Here is a 19,465-nt window from a genome sequence, read left to right as displayed (position 1 = left end):
TATTTCATAACATATATGGAAGAAGAAAGTACAGCATTCTGTGTTTTGGATGCTTTTCATCAAATGTAATATAAATACGAACTAGAAACCGTAATAAAAAGTCCTTCCTCTTCAATCAGATCACCTTTGTGTTGCATTGTATTTGTAATACTTCTAAAAATCCAGTTTTTACCTAAATTAAAAAAACAGTTATTCTATAAAAGATAATAACTTTGAACGTATATAGAATGAATTTTGTAATTTGAGTTATGTTACAAAATAATTCATAGTTTATATATTTTATACTAATAATTTAGGTAAAACCTGTCCAATTTAAGAATGTGTGTTAACCACATTCTTAAATTGTAAAAGGATGACTTAACCACATGTAATTCATTTCAAAGCATAAAAGAAAGCTTATTTTTTATTTTACACAGCAACAGCATTTTCATGCAGTCAAGTTTTTTTAACTGCTAGTTATTATACATAATACTTTATTTTAAACCCATTCTTATTAGAAAGCATAACTAAGAAACTTCTTTTTAAAGCACCACAGTGATTGCAAAGAATGTCGTTAAATTTACAAAAGTATTGAAGATATATTGAACAGCATTATAACAAGAAAGTACTGTACAAAATATGTAAATTTAGCATAACTTCTTTTTTAATATTTGCATAGTTTCCTCCAAATGAACCTTAATGGGAAGTTATCTTGCGAAAATTTAAAAGTATTAAAATGGCCTCTATTTAAGATGTAACTGCATTTATAATTATTTTGTAATTGCGAATAGATTATATTATTGCAATTAGATTATGCACTTACAACATAATTGCATAAAGTAATGAAATTAAGAGTTCACAGATACAATGTAATATAATTACAATGCAATTACCTAAATTTTAATTATAATCACTTATTTCATACCACAATATTATTACAATCACAATGTAATTTAAATTGGGTACTATATTTGCATACCCTCCACTCAAAAGGAGGTACTGATAAGCCTGGAAGTTATTATCAACAAAAAGCCTGTTCAGGACAGTTTGATGACAATTTCCACCGGGCGAAAAGTACATTCTTAAGCCCAGGCAAATCATGACAATAAAAATCATTTAGTCTTATGATTGACTATATTTTAAACCCTAAATTTGAATTCTGCACCAGATTATTTACCTATATTTTAACATACTTTATGAATTATTAGAAGCGATATGGCAAATATCTTCTAAAAATAACTGTAAAATATTTGTATCCATTAATTGATTCAGATACACACTTTTATTATTTAAGTATATCAAAATAACAGTTTCATGTTCCTGAAATACAAAAATTATGGAAAAAGTTAAAGTAATATTCTTAGAAGCATATGATATTAGTCACCAGATGCAAAATTATAGTTAATTTTTTGCCCTAAATGCAATTTTATTACACAGTAGTCAAATGTGTAACTTAATAACATGTTATATAAAAAATTAATGATAATAAGTTTATCAGAAATGAATTAATTCTGCAAATAAACTTTCTGCACTTGAAAATTTTCTACACCTGAGGGGAGGGAGAGATCTAGTAAAATTAGATTTATTATAACTTCAGTTGGACCAAACACCTTCTCTCTATATATATGCATCACTAAAGAAATAAATAAAATTATCATGCTTAAAAAACAGATATACCATACCAGTTTTTTTTCCCCTTGTTACACTTTACATTGAGAAAACCAAACCGTACAACACTGAAAAATACTATCCTTGAAATTTTGTTTAAATGAAGGAACACACACCATCTTTTTATTTAAGCATTACACTTCAGAAACAGATACACATACCAATTTATTTTCACTAGCCTTTATACTGATAACATGCCATATAAAAATGAAAAGAATTATCCTTGAAATTTAGATAAAATGAAGTAACACAATGGGAAAATTTATGCACACGGACATCTTTTTTCTATTGCATGTTGTCTGACATGATCCACAAGTGCCTAAAAATGTACCCAAAGAAACGCATTTCAATATTAACAAAAAATTGTTTACAGATTAAAATTCATTCATTTCATACCAGTATTATAAAGATCATGCATGAAACAAATCTGCTTTCCCATACTTTTAAGTAAAACTTTTATACTGGAAAATAGACTATATTTCTATATATTAGAAACAAGAAAATACTAATTTGAATGTTCTGCATTCATTTCTAAATCTTTACTCCATTGCCAAATTGTATAATACTGTGATTATAAATAAGCTTGCACAATCCTTGCAATTATTGAAGTCAGATTATATATATTTTGTCTCACACTATTCAATTTATTCTATTGACTTCAGATGTCAATGTCAAAATTCTGGAAGTTATTTTAACCAAGAAACAGTAGTGGGCACCGTGCATAAACAACTCATCTAACTTTTTAACAATAGTGATTATAAAATAAAGAAAAAATTATATATCATTCCAACGATATTGCAACTATAGTATAATGTTACATATATCTTTAGCAAACATTCAGATTTTATCTTGACTTTCCAAATTAGTATTTATTTTTTAATAAATTTCAATATGCTAATGATTTTCATGTTACATTAGTATAAATTCCACAATTAGCACAGGAAAACAAAATCCGCGCTTTATATTAGAAGAGAAATTTCTTTTCCATATTCAAAACATCTACATTGGCGATGTTTGGCGACGGGTACATTAACCCTAGACTAATTTAATTATAGCTATTATTACAGAAATTAGCAGATACTCAGGTTATTGTACACAAGAATTTCACTTTACTTGCACATTATAAACATCAGAGAAGATATAAACTCTAAATGAAGGCGTAATTAACATTATACTTACTAAGCAAAGTTCAGCGCCTGGACCAGGTTTCCAATTGTCTCTTCGGCAATTATTTACCCATATTTTTCTTCTTTCTTCATTTTTAGGAAATTTTACCAATGTATGACCTTTCCGTGAATGATTTGAACAATTAATAGCTGTACATCCGCCCATTTTACACAAAAAAAACACAAAAAATTGTTGCACCGTAACCACTCAGCCGCCATTAAATCTCCCACTTGGGAGTGCGAATGCCTGATGATTCAGCCTGGTATATAGGAGCCTTAGCCGGAATATGTAAAAGTATGGCTGACAAGACATAGGATCACAAGGTTCTACGATAATCCAAGGCAATGTCTGAGGTTTGGTCACGAGATTAAAAGCTGTAGAGGATTAGTAAGATGTAGCAAATGTAGCTAAAATCACACCAGGGCACAGTGCCAGAGTGTGTAGATCAAGTGCGCGTTGTGCAGTAACTCACATGAAGCATCCTCAAAGAATTGCCCCAAATACATCGAAGAGGGCAATATTCTCAAATATAGTGCTGACCATCATGTTCCCGCAGTAGAAGCAAGGCAGGCTGTAACAAACAAAAATTCTTATGCGAAGGTGGCAGGAACTCAGGTGTCAACTCCTGCAAAGGAAGATTTCCTGAAAGTCATGACTCCAATAACAGCTGCGTTGCAAGGATCTTTTGAAAGTGCGTTAAAACAGCAGGCTGACTATTTCGAAAAACTCTTAGCAGGGTTGTATCAAAAGTATGAAAGCATGTTCAACAAGCTCGATACAAAGTTGAGCGAGATATCAGAATGCACTAGAGATAAGCATATTGGGAAAAGAGCTCTTGAGTCCGACTGTGACCAGAACTTGGATGAGCATATTACGGAAATAGAAATAGTAAGAAGCAAGAGCAAGAAGCCCCACTCTAAATCAGAACCTATAACAAGGGAAGCCTGCATTCAAAGAAAGTATGACATGAGTAAACCAAAAAAGTCTGGCCAAGGTTAGAAACTGTGATTTTATTCATAAAATGAGTTTTTCCCCTCCTGCATCTCTCTTTGCTTCTCCTCCTGCATCTCTCATCTAGTTCGATGGGACCTACGTTTTGTTCAGGGAATGCAAGAAGCATCTCTAACAAACGAAACTTTATCATTAGCAGGAAAGAACTTTTCTGCTATGTTTTAATTATCTAGGTGACCTGGCTTTCTAATTTAGACGATATTTGCTTACCCGATAAAGTTATTTTTCGCGAAGATAGATTAAGCTCCTACCAAGGCGGGGGTCTAATGATTGCTATCAAGAAACAATGGGCAGTTTATTTGTACAAGATAGCAGTTATGATTTAGCGGGAGGAGAAATTATGAGAGTTGATCTTCGAGCAAATAGTTCCGATATTTCAGTGATCAACGTCTACCTTCCCAATGGCCAGTTCAGCGTGAAAGAGTGGAATTAAGTTCTGGCTACGTTGAGCGGCAAGTTTATTATCTTAGGAGACTTCAAGTGTCACAACCCGGCTTGGGGGTCAAGCAGGCTGTCAGCAGGTGGTAGAGTGCTTTTGGAGTGGTGTAGCAACAACAACCTTTGCATTTTAAACACAGGGAGCCCACCCGTGTAAGTCCCGGAGGAATCGAATCCTGCCTTGACATCGCTTTGTGCTCAGCCGAGCTTTATGGTCAGTTGAAATGGGAAGTTTCTCCTGATCCCTTTAGCAGTGACCACTACCCTATAAAAATTAAGTTCACAAATGATAGCAACGCCTCTGCTGCTGGCAATCAGAGAATAATCGTTCACTGTGACTGGAAGAAGTTCGCTACAGAAAGCAGTAACAGAATCAGGGCTTTGCACCCAGAAGAAAGGAACCTGGAAAATTTCAACCGCATCTTGCGCGCCACGAAAAAGGAAACCTAAAAAAATTGCGATTCAACGCAAAAACAGCCCGTGGTGGGACACAGAATGTAACTTCATTCTTGGCCAGAAAAGGAAATGTCTTAGACTCGCTAAAGCTCATCTTTCAAGAGGTTACTGGATCTCTTACAAGAAATAGAATGCTTACCTTAAGAGGGTCATTAAAATCAAGAGAAGACTGTATTGGGAAAAAATTTGTAGTCTAACCACAAAGGATGGCAATTTATTTAGGATAGTTAAAAATATTCAAAATAAAAAAAGTCAGGTCCGATTCTGAAACAATATCTTAAAGTACCAGAATGGCCACACCTGCTCAGCTGAAGAGTAGAGTGTAGTATTTGCTAAGTACTATTCAAGTTTCACTGTTCAAAAGTTCATTCCCCTGGATTTTAGTGACGAAGAGAGTATCCGTATTAATAACCCGTTCTCAGGTTCTGAACTCGATAAAGCTATCAGGAGCCTCAAAAACTCTGCTCCGGGGCAACATGACCTTACAAGATATGCTATAACAGTTTTAGCTGATGATTGCAAGCATGCGCTTCTTGAGGCCTGCAACAATTCATGGAATTCGGGTCTGATCCCTGAGAATTGGTAAGAAGCTATTGTTATTCCTTTCTTGAAACCTGGGGGCGACAGTGCGCTGGTTTCCAGTTACAGACCAATTTCTTTAACGCAAATTCTTGCCAAAGTAATGGAAATGATGATTCTCAATAGATTACTTCCGAGGATCCAGCAAAGTAAAGGACTCCTAAACATGCATTACGGCTTTATTCCGAATAGAAGTTGCCTGGTCCTGCTTAATAAATTGTTCAGTAGTATCTTGCACCACAGAAAGCAAAGGAAAGTTGTTCAGCTGGTGGCCCTTGATCTTAAAGATGCATTTGATTCAGTTTGGCATGATGGCCTGCTCTCTAAAATCATGCAATTCGGTGTTAAAGGGAATAGTATCCTGTGGGTTGCAATTTCTTAAACCAGAGAACTATCAGAATAAAGTGGAGAGGGGTCCTTTCAAGAAACTATGAACTTACCAGCGGTGTTCCTCAGGGCTGCATTTTGTCTCCTATTTTCTTCACAACCTTCATGCACGATATCTATATATAATATGAAATTATCCCGGCTGATGTCGACTGCTACGTGTTTGCGGACGACATATTCCTCTACAGTGCAGATGTCTCGTTCCCCAGGGTAGTCAGTAATTTGTAGCGTGCGATGCTTAAAGTGCATAGATGGGCTAAAGAGTGGAACTTATGCATTTCCCCAGAGAAAAGTAAATCGATTATTTTCGGCGGGACAAGGAGTAGTGAAGAGAATCTATTGAAGCTTGATGGTGTTAGCATCCCTACGGAGGATCACATTAAAATTCTGAGCATGTGGTTTGATAGTAAATTGAGCTGGAACGTCCATGTTAATAAAATAGTACCGAAACTGGTGTTGTGTAGCAAATTTAATGTAAATAAGTTAATCACGGAAATCAAAATTTTAATGTGTCAATATTTAAAATTTTAGCTACACAACATGTTTGGATTTATTAATTTATTTGGTTATTAGTAGTTTATTGCGATCAATTTGGGTTATTTGATTTTACACGAAATCCTTAGCTAGCGTCGTTTTGTGCCCACTTCGTTTTCAAACTTGTACATTCAGACAATGGATATAGGTGAATTTTCACGTAATAAACTCAGTTTTTCATGACAAGAATTAAGTTAAACCCTTAGAATTTATTATCAATAGATGCAGAAAAATTAGCTCCTTAATTTGAGACTACTTTCTTAATCCTAGACTTAATCAATTTTAAGTTATAGCCTTTTAATTATTAAAACTTCCTAAGTTTTTCTTCTAACAAGAAAGGGGGGAAGAAGAGTAACAAAAGTTCACTTTCAGCGGGAAAATGTGCGTTCTTTGGACTTGAAAAGCCACTTCCTGTTGGGGTTGCCACGTTTTACAAGCGCAGGTGTTTAGGCGCGGCGTCATCTCGGCGCGATTTCTGGCGAGTTGGGAGATCCGTTAAAAGTTCAAACTGGTTGGGTTTGGTAAAAATTTTGCATTGCTTAAGGCGGGAGTTTTTGGTAACTGGTTTTTCATCTTTTCGGGCGGGGGTTTAGCCTAGCTGGCTGTCCCGTCATGTCTAAAAGGGGTTGTTTTCGCGGGAAGCTCTCACTTCTCATCTCTTCTCGCCCCTGGACACCAGCTCTTGGAGTTGCGGCTTTTGCCTCTGGTCTTACGCAGTTCTTAACGATGACAGTCCCTCTCCTTTCTCGGAGCCTTTGGGCCCGAGTCGAATTAATGCTTCGCCTCGCATAAAAAGCAGGTCTACAGTAATATGTACCTTTGTACAATCTAGAAATTAAAAAAAAGAAAGAAAAATGACAGCTTAAAAGAAAAAAAATAAATTCTGTAAGGTAAGTCTAACTTCAAGGAGTTACCAGCTTAGTCATTATGTTGCTTTCAACGGTTTGATTCCACATCAGATAATAACCTTTCCGCCCTACTGCATTTTTGGCTTGATCCAGTTTACCAGAAGGGAAGACTAACTTCGAGGAAATACCAGCTTATTCATTATGTTGCTTTCAACTGTTTGATTCCACATCAGATGATTTACCTTTCCGCCCTTTTTCGGAATGGAATATAAGGATCCAGTTTACCAGTTTTCAACTGCCAGAATGATGCTACTCTCTTCCGTTCTGAATCCTGATGAAATATTGGACAGCCTACAGCTTCTACTGGCCTGAATTTGCTGCTACATTTTCCTGTCAGGAGACCTCGGTCATGGAGCCTCTGTTGGGTGATATTATTCTACTTAAATTTTTCCTTGCTCTTTCATTAAATTCAGATAATTTCTTAATCTTAAGATCTACAAGATCTCGCGGAGTTGATATAGGTGAGGGTGATGTTAATTGTTAATGGAAAAAAAATGTTCTTCCAATTAAATTAGATAAAAATGAGTTATGCATAAAGTGATTTTTTAGTTGGAATTATTAATGTAAATAATATCTTAGAAGTTTTCCTAAGAAAACAAAGAGAAGTAAAATTAATTTGGTTCGTTTTTATTATCTTTATTATTAGAGTTATCTGGTAAAATATTTCAAGTTCGAAAAGCTCAATTTTAAAGAAATTACATTGTTTTGTTGTTACTATTATTATTATTTGAAGAACCGTTAGAGTAAACTGAATAAGTCAGCTAAAGTTAATAGTTAAGATTCAGAATGTGAAAATATATATCTTGTAGTTCTGCAGTAAAGGAGTGTTCTCTGAAACTTAAATTAGTGCTCATAGTCGGTACATTAAGTCATTACTCTGGTATAAATTCTGTGGAATATAATTCCTCCTGGAAATTATGTTAAGGTTGCTCCCCCTTTGGAAAACTGATTTTTTGTGTGTGCAATAAGGGTGTAAACTGAATTGTATATGAGAAATTTTGAAAATTGTCCTATAGAAAACCTGTGAAAGAAAAAGTCTAGAAATATGTTAAACTTAATAGAATTAATAATAGAATTAAATTTTGATGTGCAATATGGAGAAATAAGTCTATAGAAAATGTTAAACCTACTTGTATTAAGGGTGAAATTTTACCAATTAGATATAATCTTATGTTGAATTTATTTTTTTTTGATATTTCCCGGGAATATCTTTAATAGCTATAATATCTATTTTATTTTTTTATTGATTCTATCACATGATATTTGAAATGGATGGATGTTCATTTCAATAAACAAATTTATTTTCATTGAAATATTTAAGTGTATGTTTTTTTTTTTTTTTTTTTTTTTTTTTTTATTTACTCATGTCATTCACCAGGTCACCTAAAATTGAGTTACGGGTTAATCCGGTAAAATTTAACACAACGCAAATGTATTTTATGGATAGGAGTAGGCTAGCCATTTAAGAAATTTTATTATCGTGTTATGTGTCACACCCCAAAAAGGCACATAACACTGGAAAGAAGGTTGATCTTTACAATATGGTAACTGGTAGTTTGGCGACATTTTGGAGGCGATAAAGGTTACTACCTGGGACTTTGGTAATAATGTGAGCAGTACTCAGTTCCGATTACGCATTATTTTGTGTGAGGGAAATGAGAGATCATGGGATATGTCATGGGATATTAATGGCGAATTATGGTTCTTTAATCGGAAAAGGGGGGAAATTGGGAAAAAATCTGGAAATTTTGTATTTGGTTTATTCTGTGTTGTGTGAAACAGTGTTCGTGAATTTTTGGATCCCATGGCCGTAACTAAAGAAAAGTTTATCTGACACGTAATCAAGATTCTGAAGAAGATTAGGTAAGTTAGTATTTTTAATTTTTTGAGGATGTTATTTTTATGCATTGTTCTAAATGTAAGGTGGAAGTAAAGGAATTTGGTATTATTGGGAAAATTGTTATTAGCAATGATTTAGTTTAAAGTAATTAGGATTGTAAGGTAATTCTTATTAATTTAATGTTTGTGCTCATTTATATTTTAAGTAGTGTTTTTGAATTTAATTATATTTTAATTAAATGATAGTTATTTTGTGAATTTTATGTTTGTAGGAATTTGGTATAAGTTTAAGTTGAAGTAAACGTGCATGGAAATAATTTAAATATTTGATACTAAGTATTTGTAATGCTTGCGGTATGAATTCGTTGGTGACGTGTATAATGTAATAGATGATTTAGAGGTAAAAGTTTTTGGATATTTTATTTATTTTATATGTGGAAATGTTCATATTTGTAAAGGGTAAATACTTTTTCGCGATCAGGTAATTTCATATATGTTCTTTTTACCGGGTTTAAAGATTGAGAAAATTGTCATGTATTTTCGTGAAATTTTTCTAATTTATGAGAAAAAAGCAGTGTACATGGATATAGTGAAGAGTGTGCGCAATGCCATTTTTGTGCAATTATGGGATGTTTTTTTAAGTAAAAATAAGTCGGCGTGTACATGGTTTATATGTATGTGTTATTTTGAAAAACGCGTAAGGAGTATGGTATTGTGCACTTTTTCCCAATTTTGCAGTGAATATTTGTCATGATTAAGCAGTTTTGTTTGATAAAATTTCTAGCATAAGTGTAATTCGGCTACTAGATTGTTGGAAGAAGTGTTCAGTAGATAAAAAGAAAAGAAACATGTCTTTACTTCGTGAACACAAAATGGCGGCGGGGAAAAAAAAAGAGGGTTGCTGTAGGAGAGTTGGTTGCCAAATTTTCGCCAAAATTCGCCAAGTTACCATAATGTAAAGATCAACCGGAAAGAATGCTGAATGCTTTTAAATTCATCGCGAGCCCCAGGTGCAGTGGCAGAAAAGTGGATCTCGTTAATATTGCAAGTGCTACAATAAGGGGAAGAATAGAATATGGCAGCTGTCTCCTCATGTCTGCCTCTCAACAAAATAAGAAAAAGCTTGAAATTGTTTATAATCACGCCTTAAGACTGGCTATAGGGGCACCTATCAGCACCCCTCTCCCGTTGTTATATGTTGAAGCAGGGGTTTTCGCCTTAGATACGAGAAGATGCATCACCGCAATGAAGTTCCTAATACAGAATATCGCTCTGTCAGCCGCCTCTCCCGTTGCGGAAAGTCTGAAAAGTTGTTTGCAAAGATGCAAGTACAAGTGGAGCAAAATACATAAGCCCATGAGCCAGTGTGTTAAAGATCAGCTAAGCAATCTCGATCTAGATTTCAGTAAGTGTATTACTTTTAACAATGAACTAGATTTTTCTGAAGAAGTTAAGTGTTGTTTCAAAACTAATGAGTATGAGTTCCAGAACAAAAATCTTTCAGATGTGGAGGTTCAATTCAGATTTCAGATTTTTCCGTTCCATTATTAATGATTAAACGCTTCCAAGTCTGATACAGGAGTTGGCATTGCGACTGTACATCGTACCACGGTGATTGTCAGTCAGCGCATAGGCAATAGAAACTCCATCTTTTCAGCTGAGGCTTGGACCCTTTGTAAGCTCCTTGAGAAACTGAATCCTAACAATAAGATTGCTATTCCTACAGATAGCAAATCTGTAGTCAGCGCATTTAGCTGTGTTCATAGGAGATCCAACTCTCTCATTCTTAAGCTCTTCGAGCGGATTAAGTCTTTCCATCACCTCACAGTCATCTGGGTTCCTGGCCATAAGGGGTTCAGTGAAAGAGCGGATAAAGTTGCGAAAATAAGAAATATGAATAACTCGGGGGATCTTTCAGCAGAGGATGCGTGTAGGTTCATCTAGAACACTATTAAGGAAGAGCAAGTCGACAGCTGGCGGACTTCTTACACCAGCCGCAGATTCAGCTACTGTAATGTTCACTGTGAGTGGAGTAAAGGATTAAATAGGGATGGGAAAATGGAAGTAGTAATCAGTAAAATAAGATTGCAAATGTTGGACACGAATCAACTGTTGTACAGGTATCGTAGAGCGAATTCGCCATTTTGTGGCTCATGTTATACGATTGACAGTACAGAACATGCAGTTATTCACTGCAGAAAGTACGATAGCACCAGAAACATTATGTTCAAGAAGATGAAAATCAGCAATATTGACCTCTTAGCTGATCTTTTAAATCATTGTAATAAAAAACCTTGGAGATATTATTTCCTAGGCAAATTTGTCATCAAATACATCCTAAAGAATTCTTAAGCACTTTTAGTGTAAGGGTTTGGTTTTCGGACCGACGTTCCTCCTGAATTAGAGGGAATACGTCCTTGTGGTTTAACATGCAAATAACATTATATTTGAGTTGGAGCATAAGGCGCCAAAGGGAAGCCAAGCTTCAAGAAGAAGAAGAAGTGCGGTGTTTTCCTTGCGAAATGGTGACTAGTTTCGTGTTTTAAGTAAGGTTATCAACGGTTTATTTTGTGTTCCTGAATTAGTTCCTACAGGGAAGTAAGTTGGTAGAAGAAACTGTTCCGGTTTTTTAGCGCTCAGTCGAAAGCAGTATTGGAAGCATGATGAATTGGAATACTGAGAACGGCCCAAGCCCTGAACTTCAGTACAAGCCGCCCATTTCATTAAAACATCTTTTAAAAGTTCGTCATGAGAAAGGCGTAATAAATTATGTAGTTTTTGTTAAAGGTACAGACAAGAATCTTAAAATAAATAATCCAAAAATATTGAATGATGAAATATCAAGTAAAGTGTTTTTAGTGAAACATATCGACTTTATAAAGATTATAAGAGATGAAAGGCTCTTAATAAGCACCTCAATGGTCGAATGTGCATGGCAAGTGTTAAATATAACTGAATTGCTTAACATTAAGGTTTCCCCTTTGCTTGCCATGACAGACCTGACAAGCAAATTTCTTCTATCGGCCATTCCACTAGATGTTGAGCTCTCGGAATTGGCTAACGAGCTGAACCATGATAATGATATTCAATTGTTAAATTGAAGAAGATTTATTCTTAAAAGCTCTGACAGCAACAAGAAGCCTTCCGAAAAAGTACTTGTCACGATAACAGGACACCACATTCCAGAACATGTAAATGTATGGTTGACAAGACACATGATTACTAGGTTTTATGACAATCCAAGGCAATGTCCTCAATGTCTGAGATTCGAACATGGGATTAAAAGCTGTAGAAGGTTAGTCAGATGAAGCAAATGTAGTGAGAATCACATCAGAGAAGAGTGTCAATGTGCGCTGATTAATTGTGCGTTGTCAGAGCCAGATTTATACTTTATAAGGCCCTAAGCTATTTGAGGTATGGGGCCCTTTATAAGTCTGTTATAATATATTTTAATACTATTTATACTATATTTTAATTTTGGGGGAGCCCTAAGCTATAGCTTGTCTAGTTCATACGTAAATCCGGTTCTGTGCGTAATGCAGTAACTCACATGAAGCTTAATCGAAAGATTGCCTCAAATACATTGCAGTGGGCAAAATTCTCAAATATAGCGCTGGCCATCATGTATCTTTAGTAGAAGCAAGGAAGGCTGCGGCAAATAAAACCCCTTTTGCGAAAGTGGCTAAAACTCATGTGCACTACAAAAGATTTCCTGAAAGCGGTGACTCCAATAATAGCTGCTCTTCAGGGGTCTTTTGAAAATGTGTTAAAACAGCAGGCTGAGTATTTTGAATTTTATCAGGCCTGGGTTAAAAATACAAAAGCATGTTTAACAAGTTGCAAGAGAAGCTCAATACAAAGCTGATTGAGTTATCAGACTGTACTAGGGGCAAGTACATAGGTAAAAGAGCTCTTGAACCCGATAGTTTACTGAACTTGGATGCGCCAATTACAGAAATAGGACTTGTGAGAAGCAAGGGAAAGAAACCTTATTCTAAATCAGAGTCTTTAGCACGGGAAGCTTGCATTCGAAGCAAGCATGACTTGTCTAAACCTAAAAAATCAGTCCAACATTAAAGACCGTGATTTTATTTCTACTGAATGACTTTTTTCTCTCTTTTCATGCTCTTTTTTAGCTTCCTTTTCTCGTCCAACTTGATGGGGCCAACTATTTGATCTTGGAAATGTAAGAAGCATCTCTAACAAAAGAAATTTTGTCATTAGCAGGAAAGAATTTTTCTGTGGTATTTTTAGTTATCCAGGAGACCTGGTTTTCCAACTTATTTGTTTGGCAGATAAAGTAATTTTTGGAATGAGTTTTCATCAAGGCGGTGGGCTGATGGTAGCCATCAGGAAAGAAAGGACAAGCTTATTGGTACAAGACACAAATTATGAAATAGCAGGAGGTGAATTAATGAGAGTGGATTTCCGAGCAAATGGATTCGAATTTTCGGTGATTAACGTCTATCTTCCTAATGGCCAGTTTGGTGTGAAGGAGTGGGATAAAGTATTGGCTACGCTGCCTGACAAGCTTATAATGTTAGATAACTTGAACTGTCCCAACGTGGTTTGGGGATGGAGGAGACTCTCAGCAGTGGATAGAATGCTATTGGACTGGTGTAGCAACAACTTCTGTATCCTAAACACTGGGAGACCGACCCACATAAGCCCTGGAGGAATTGAAACCTGCATCGACACTGCCTTGTGCTCAGCCAGGCTCTATGGACAAGTGAAATGGAAAGTTTCTTCTGATCCCTTTAGCAGCGACCATTAACCAGTAAAAATTAGTTTCACAAGTGATAGTAATGCCTCAATTTCTGGCAATAGGAGAATAATTGCACACTGAGACTGGAAGCTCATTATCGAAAGGAGTAACAGGGTCAGTTCGTTGCACCCAGAGGAAAGAATCCTGGATATTATTAATCTCATTTTGAGCACTACGAAAAGAGAGAACCTTACAAAGATAGTGATTCAACGCAGTAATAGCCCTTGGACACAGAATGCAACTTTATTCTAAGCCAGGGAAGGAAATTCCTTAGACTAGCTAAAGTTCACCTTTCAAGAGGATACTGGATTTCTTTACAAGAAATTACCTAAGAGATTCATTAAAATCAAGAAAAGACTGTATTGGGAAAGAATTTGTAGACCTACTAGTAAGGATGGTAATTTATTTAGGCTAATTCAAAATAATAATAGACAGTTCCGGGTTTCGAATAACATCTTAAAGTACCAGGACGGCCACACCTGGTCTGCAGAAGAACAGAGCGAAATGTTCACAAAGCATTACTCAAGTTCCACTATTCGTAAATTCAATCCTCTGGGCTTTAGTGGAGAAGAGAGTTGCCCCGCTAATAATCCTTTCTCAGGTTCAGAACTCGATAAAGCCATCAGGAGTTTTAGTAACTCTGCACCGCGGCAAGATGACCTCACATGATATGCTGTTACAGTATCAGCTGATGACTGCAAGCGAGTGTTCCTTGAGGCCTGCAACAATTCATGGACCTCGGAATTGATCCCTCAGAATTGGAGAAGCTATTGTTATTCCCTTTTTAAAACCCGGATGTGACAGTGCGATGGTTCCAAATTACTTATTAACGCAATTTCTAGCCATGGTGATGGACAGGATGATTCTTAATAGATTATTTCCGAGGATTCAGCAAAGTTAAAAGGTACTCAGGAATGCATTATGGCTTTATTCCGAATAGGAGCTGTTTGGTTTTGCTTAATAAACTGTTTAGCAGCATCCTGCACCAGAGGAAGCAAAGAAAAATTGTTCAGCTGGTGGCCCTTGATCTCAAAGTTGCATTTGATTCAGTATAGCATGATGGCATGCTCTAAAAAATCATGCAATTCGGTATCAAATGGAATAGCATCCTATGGTTTGCAAACTTCTTAAACCAGACAACAATCAGAGTAAAGTGGGGAAGGTTTCTTTCAAGAAGCTACGGTTTAACCAGCGGGGCCCCTTGAGGCTGTATTTTGTCCCCAATTCTCTTCACAAGTTTCCTGCATGACATCTATGAAATTAAACGGACTGATGTCGATTGTTACGTGTATCCGGACGACATCTTTCTCTACAGTACAGATGTCTCGTAACCTAAGGTAGTCAGCAATTTGCAGCGAGCGCTGTTTAAAGCGCATAGGTGAGCTAATGAGCGGAACCTTTTCATTTCTCCAGGCAAAAGTAAATCTTTTACTTTTGATGGGGCAAAGAGCAGCGAAGAGAATCATCTAAAGCTTAACGGTGCTAGCATCCCTACGGAAGATCATTTAAAATACTGGGAATATGGTTTGATTGGAATGTCCATGTAGATAAAATTGTTCCGAAATTCATTGCGAGCCTTAAGTGGGGTGCAAGAAAAGTGGATTTCGTTAACATATCAAATGCTATCATAAGAAGAACAGAATATGGTAGTTCTCTTTACATGTCTACCTCTCAACGTAATAAGAAAAAACTTGAAATTGTCCATAATCATGCCTTAAGACTGGCCATCGGGGCGCCTATCAGCATCACTCTTCCGTTGCTGTATGTCATAGATACACTTTAAATACGAAAAGCTGCATCGTTGTTATTAAATTCTCAATAAAGAATATTGCTCTTTCAGAAGCCTTTCTTATCGCGGATAGTTTGAAAAATTTAAGTATAGGTGGGGCAAGATACGCAAATCTATTAGCCAGTGTGTAAAAGACTAGTTTAATAATTTTGATCTAGATTTTAATATGTGTATTACTTTTAAAAACGAGCAAGATTTCTCCGAAGATGTAAAGTCTTGTTTTAAAATGAATGAGTACGAGTTTCAGAACAAAAATCTCTCAGAAGCGGAGATACAGTAATATTCCCGTATAATGATTAATGATTATGTGAATCAAGGATATAAGATTTACTCTACAGGAGTTGGTATTGCGGCTGTAGACGATACCGCGGTGATAGTCAGCCAGTGCATTGATAGCAGAAGCTTCAATCTTCCCTGGTGACGCTTGGGCCCTCTGCAAGCTTTTTGAAACCTGAATACTGATGAAAAAGTTGCTGTTCTTACGAATAGCAAGTCAGTAGTCTGCGTTATGAGCAGTGTTCGTAGGAGATCCAATTCTCTCATTAAGCTGTTTGAGCGGATAAAGGCTTTCCATCACCTCACTGTCATCTGGGTTCCTGGCCGTAAGGGTATAAGGTTTGAATGATTGGTCTGGTTTATATCAGAAACACTGTAGGGCATCCACTGCTTACCAAAGATGAGGCAATCAATTGCTCATTCCCATTTAGATGATCATGACTTCAATGGAAGTACAGAGGAAAATTTGTCCCTCAAACTTGAAGGACAGCATTATATGACTAGTATGACACATTTCACTAAATTAGTTGCACACTATCATTGAGAACACCACTATTGGTTGATAACCAGCTAATTAATACTTCTTCTTGGACTCTTAATTGACTAATGTGCTCCTACTCCCTAAAAATAAAAGAACTTTAAACCTATACCAGTAGTCTCCCAACTTAGGTGCATTTGAAGGTACATAAGTCCGCGGAAGCCGTTAATTTCATACTGAAACTTACTCATTTAGAAACGACAGCAATTCCTTTTTTTTTTTTTTTTTTTTTTTTTTTTTCAGAGTTCTGACATTCATACAATATTTGCACAATTAGTTTAACTACTTGTTCATTGTTTATTTACTTTTAAAATGAATTTGCAAACAAAGAAAGAAAATGTGCTGATAATAAATCTAAAAAACAAAAATCTGCAATTTTTTAAGCTGAAAATAATTCATATGGCTTAAGACAGAAAAACTATATCATCAACAACGCAGGACATACATTGACCTATTTTGACAGTAAATACAGTAGCAAAGGATAAAATTTGAATTGTTGAATGCAAAAAACAGTTGTGTTAATTTTCAAGGGTGCAATTATTAGGCAGGAAGATCTTGGATCCAATGTTAGGGATGGAGAAACTCTTGTGCCACCAGATCCGTAGGTCTGACAAAGAAGCCAATACTATTGAGTTTTCTGATTATTCAGAAAACGGTTTTTTATACCGAAAGATTTACCCAAAAAAAAAAAAAAAAAAAAAAGGAAAACGACATGTGGGCAAAGCAATGCAGGCTTCTAAGCATAGATAGCATAAGCAGCCACTTGCAGTGGCGATTTTCACAGAGAAACGGCTAAATTATTCTCAAAAGCTAAATGTAAATGTATTTTATGTTCAGTTATTCATATGTTTAATTTATATGTGACCCTTACTGTTCTAATCACCTGGGGATGCAGAAAAACCTTCAGCTAGGCCTGCATTTAAGGATAATGCTGCATGGTCCGAATGATTCAAAAAGTGCCCAAATCTACATAGCATTAAGGTAGTGGTGCAGCAATAATAAGTTCAGATACAAGCACTGCAAGTAAATTTTCTGAACTTCTGGTAGAAATATTCGAAATAGGGAATATTTGCTTAAGCAAATACTTAATATTAATGAAATGGTTCTGCTTAAGAGGATAACACCATAGACATCAATTTCAAAGAAAAATTACATGCATTACAAATTACAAGACATTAAGGCTGAAAAAAAAAATCAGATCGCTATTACGATGGACTTCAGGGGGCGAAGTTAAAATCACTAGCCAGAGAGCAGCATTTCCTTTTAAAACCATCCAACTTCAGTGCCGACGCTCACTCTACAGAGCTAGATTAGCTGTCACAAGAATAACTTTATTTAAATAATGTTATTTCAGCATTCTTTATGTTCTTTTATATACAGTGGTGGCCAAAATTGTGGACACTTTTGGAAATTTTTATGTTTTTGAACTTTGTACTTATAGAAAATGTTAAGTTTTGCAAAATGCAAACTTGTATATATCATTTTAAAGAGAATTTATTACTGAATTCAATGCAAAACACAAAATTCAATTATTTGCAATACAAAAAAGTTATATGTACTTTAATATAAATAAAAAACACAGTTATGAAGTGGTTTGTAATGTCTAGCTTTCCTGGCCAATCACTGTTCTTGTTCTGAGAACCAATCAAATGTTAGTAACTGCCAGTAGAAGCTGACATCATGTTTACACTTGAAACAATTCATTATTTTGCTTTGTTCTGTAGAAGGAGGACCTGTTTCTTATACACTGCAATTACAAGTAGGAATTTTTGTAAAAATTTTTAATATTTAGTCAAGAAGCAATGACATCAAATAAAAGAGTAGATTGGACACCTAGAAAGAGATGTGATATTATTGTGTTACGAGAAAGTGGCCTTTCCTATGCTGAAATTGCAAGACAGTTGGGTGGTTCAGTGACTACATCTGGAGTCCGAAAGTTTTGTTTACGATATCAGGAGCCAAATTCAATAAAAAAACAAAGAAGGAAAAGGCCGAAAAAGGTGCACCACATCTATTGATGACAGAAGAATAAAAAGACTATGTCTCCAAGATAGAAAAATGTCATCAGCGGCCATCAGAAGTGATCTGAATGATGCTGGTGTTTCTGTCAGTTCAAGAACAATCAAGAGAAGATTAACAGATGTTGGACTGAGAGGTAGAATTCCACGAAAAAAGCCTTATCTTAATTTTCAGCAACAAAAAAGACTACAATGGGCAAAGGAACACATTAATTGGAGAGATGATCAGTGGTCACAAGTTATATGGAGTGATGAAACTAAGATATCGTTATTCGGTAGCAATGGGCGAAAATATGTAAGACGTAATTTGGAGAAGAGCAACATCCTGACCGCATACAAGCAACTGTGAAGAACCCAGTTAGTGTTATGATTTGGTCATGCATGTCAGCAGATGGTATTGGTCGCCTTCATGTCATTGATGGGACACTGAATGCCAGAAAATACATTGACACTATTCTAGGACCAAAACTTCTACCTTCCATCAGAGATCTCTTTTCCAACAATGCTTCGTTTATTTTTCAGCAGGATTCTGCTCCTTGCCACACGGTCAAAATATCGAAAGAGTGGTTTCGTAAAAAGAGCATTAAATTGTTGTCATGGCCAGGAAACAGTTCTGACCTCAATCCTATCGAAAATTTGTGGCACCATTTGAAAACTCTTGTCCGAATGAGGTGCCCATCAAATAAAAGGGAACTAATTGAGGCTATAATTGTTTCCTGGTATTATGTAATAATGAAAGAAGAGCTTAAAACTCTTGTTAGCTCAATGAAACGTTGATGTGAAGGTGTAATCAAAAATAAAGGGTACCCTACTAAGTACTGATAACTCATTGCAATCATCACTTTCTAATGTATATCGACAACTATTATCATTTAACTTTTTTTGTATTGCAAATAATTGAATTTTGTGTTTTGCATTGAATTCAGTAATAAATTCTCTTTAAAATGATATATACAAGATTGCATTTTGTGAAACGTAACGTTTTTTATAAGCATACAAAGTTCAAAAACATAAAAATTTCCAAAAGTGTCCACAATTTTGGCCATCACTGTATATATTTGATACTTTTCATAGTTTATATCCAAATAAATACTATTGCATGATGTTTCCTTT

At 35.5% G+C, this 19,465-nt stretch overlaps 1 long non-coding RNA gene across 1 annotated transcript; it reads right to left on the bottom strand.

The window, feature by feature from the left end:
* Nucleotides 1-1,819: 1,819 nt before the first annotated feature.
* Nucleotides 1,820-3,046, bottom strand: LOC146993206 (uncharacterized). Its single transcript, XR_015038532.1, has 2 exons — nt 2,827-3,046; nt 1,820-1,966 (listed from the first exon to the last, which is right to left on the bottom strand). It is a non-coding gene; the product is annotated as an uncharacterized LOC146993206 (long non-coding RNA).
* Between the last annotated feature and the right edge of the window lie 16,419 nt (nt 3,047-19,465).

The sequence above is a fragment of the Stegodyphus dumicola genome, chromosome X1, assembly GCF_044657685.1.
Source record: "Stegodyphus dumicola isolate Sdum_Otavi_A_Nest chromosome X1, ASM4465768v1".
NCBI classification, from domain to species: Eukaryota; Metazoa; Arthropoda; class Arachnida; order Araneae; family Eresidae; genus Stegodyphus; species Stegodyphus dumicola.
This window is presented reverse-complemented; position numbering and strand designations above follow the sequence as displayed.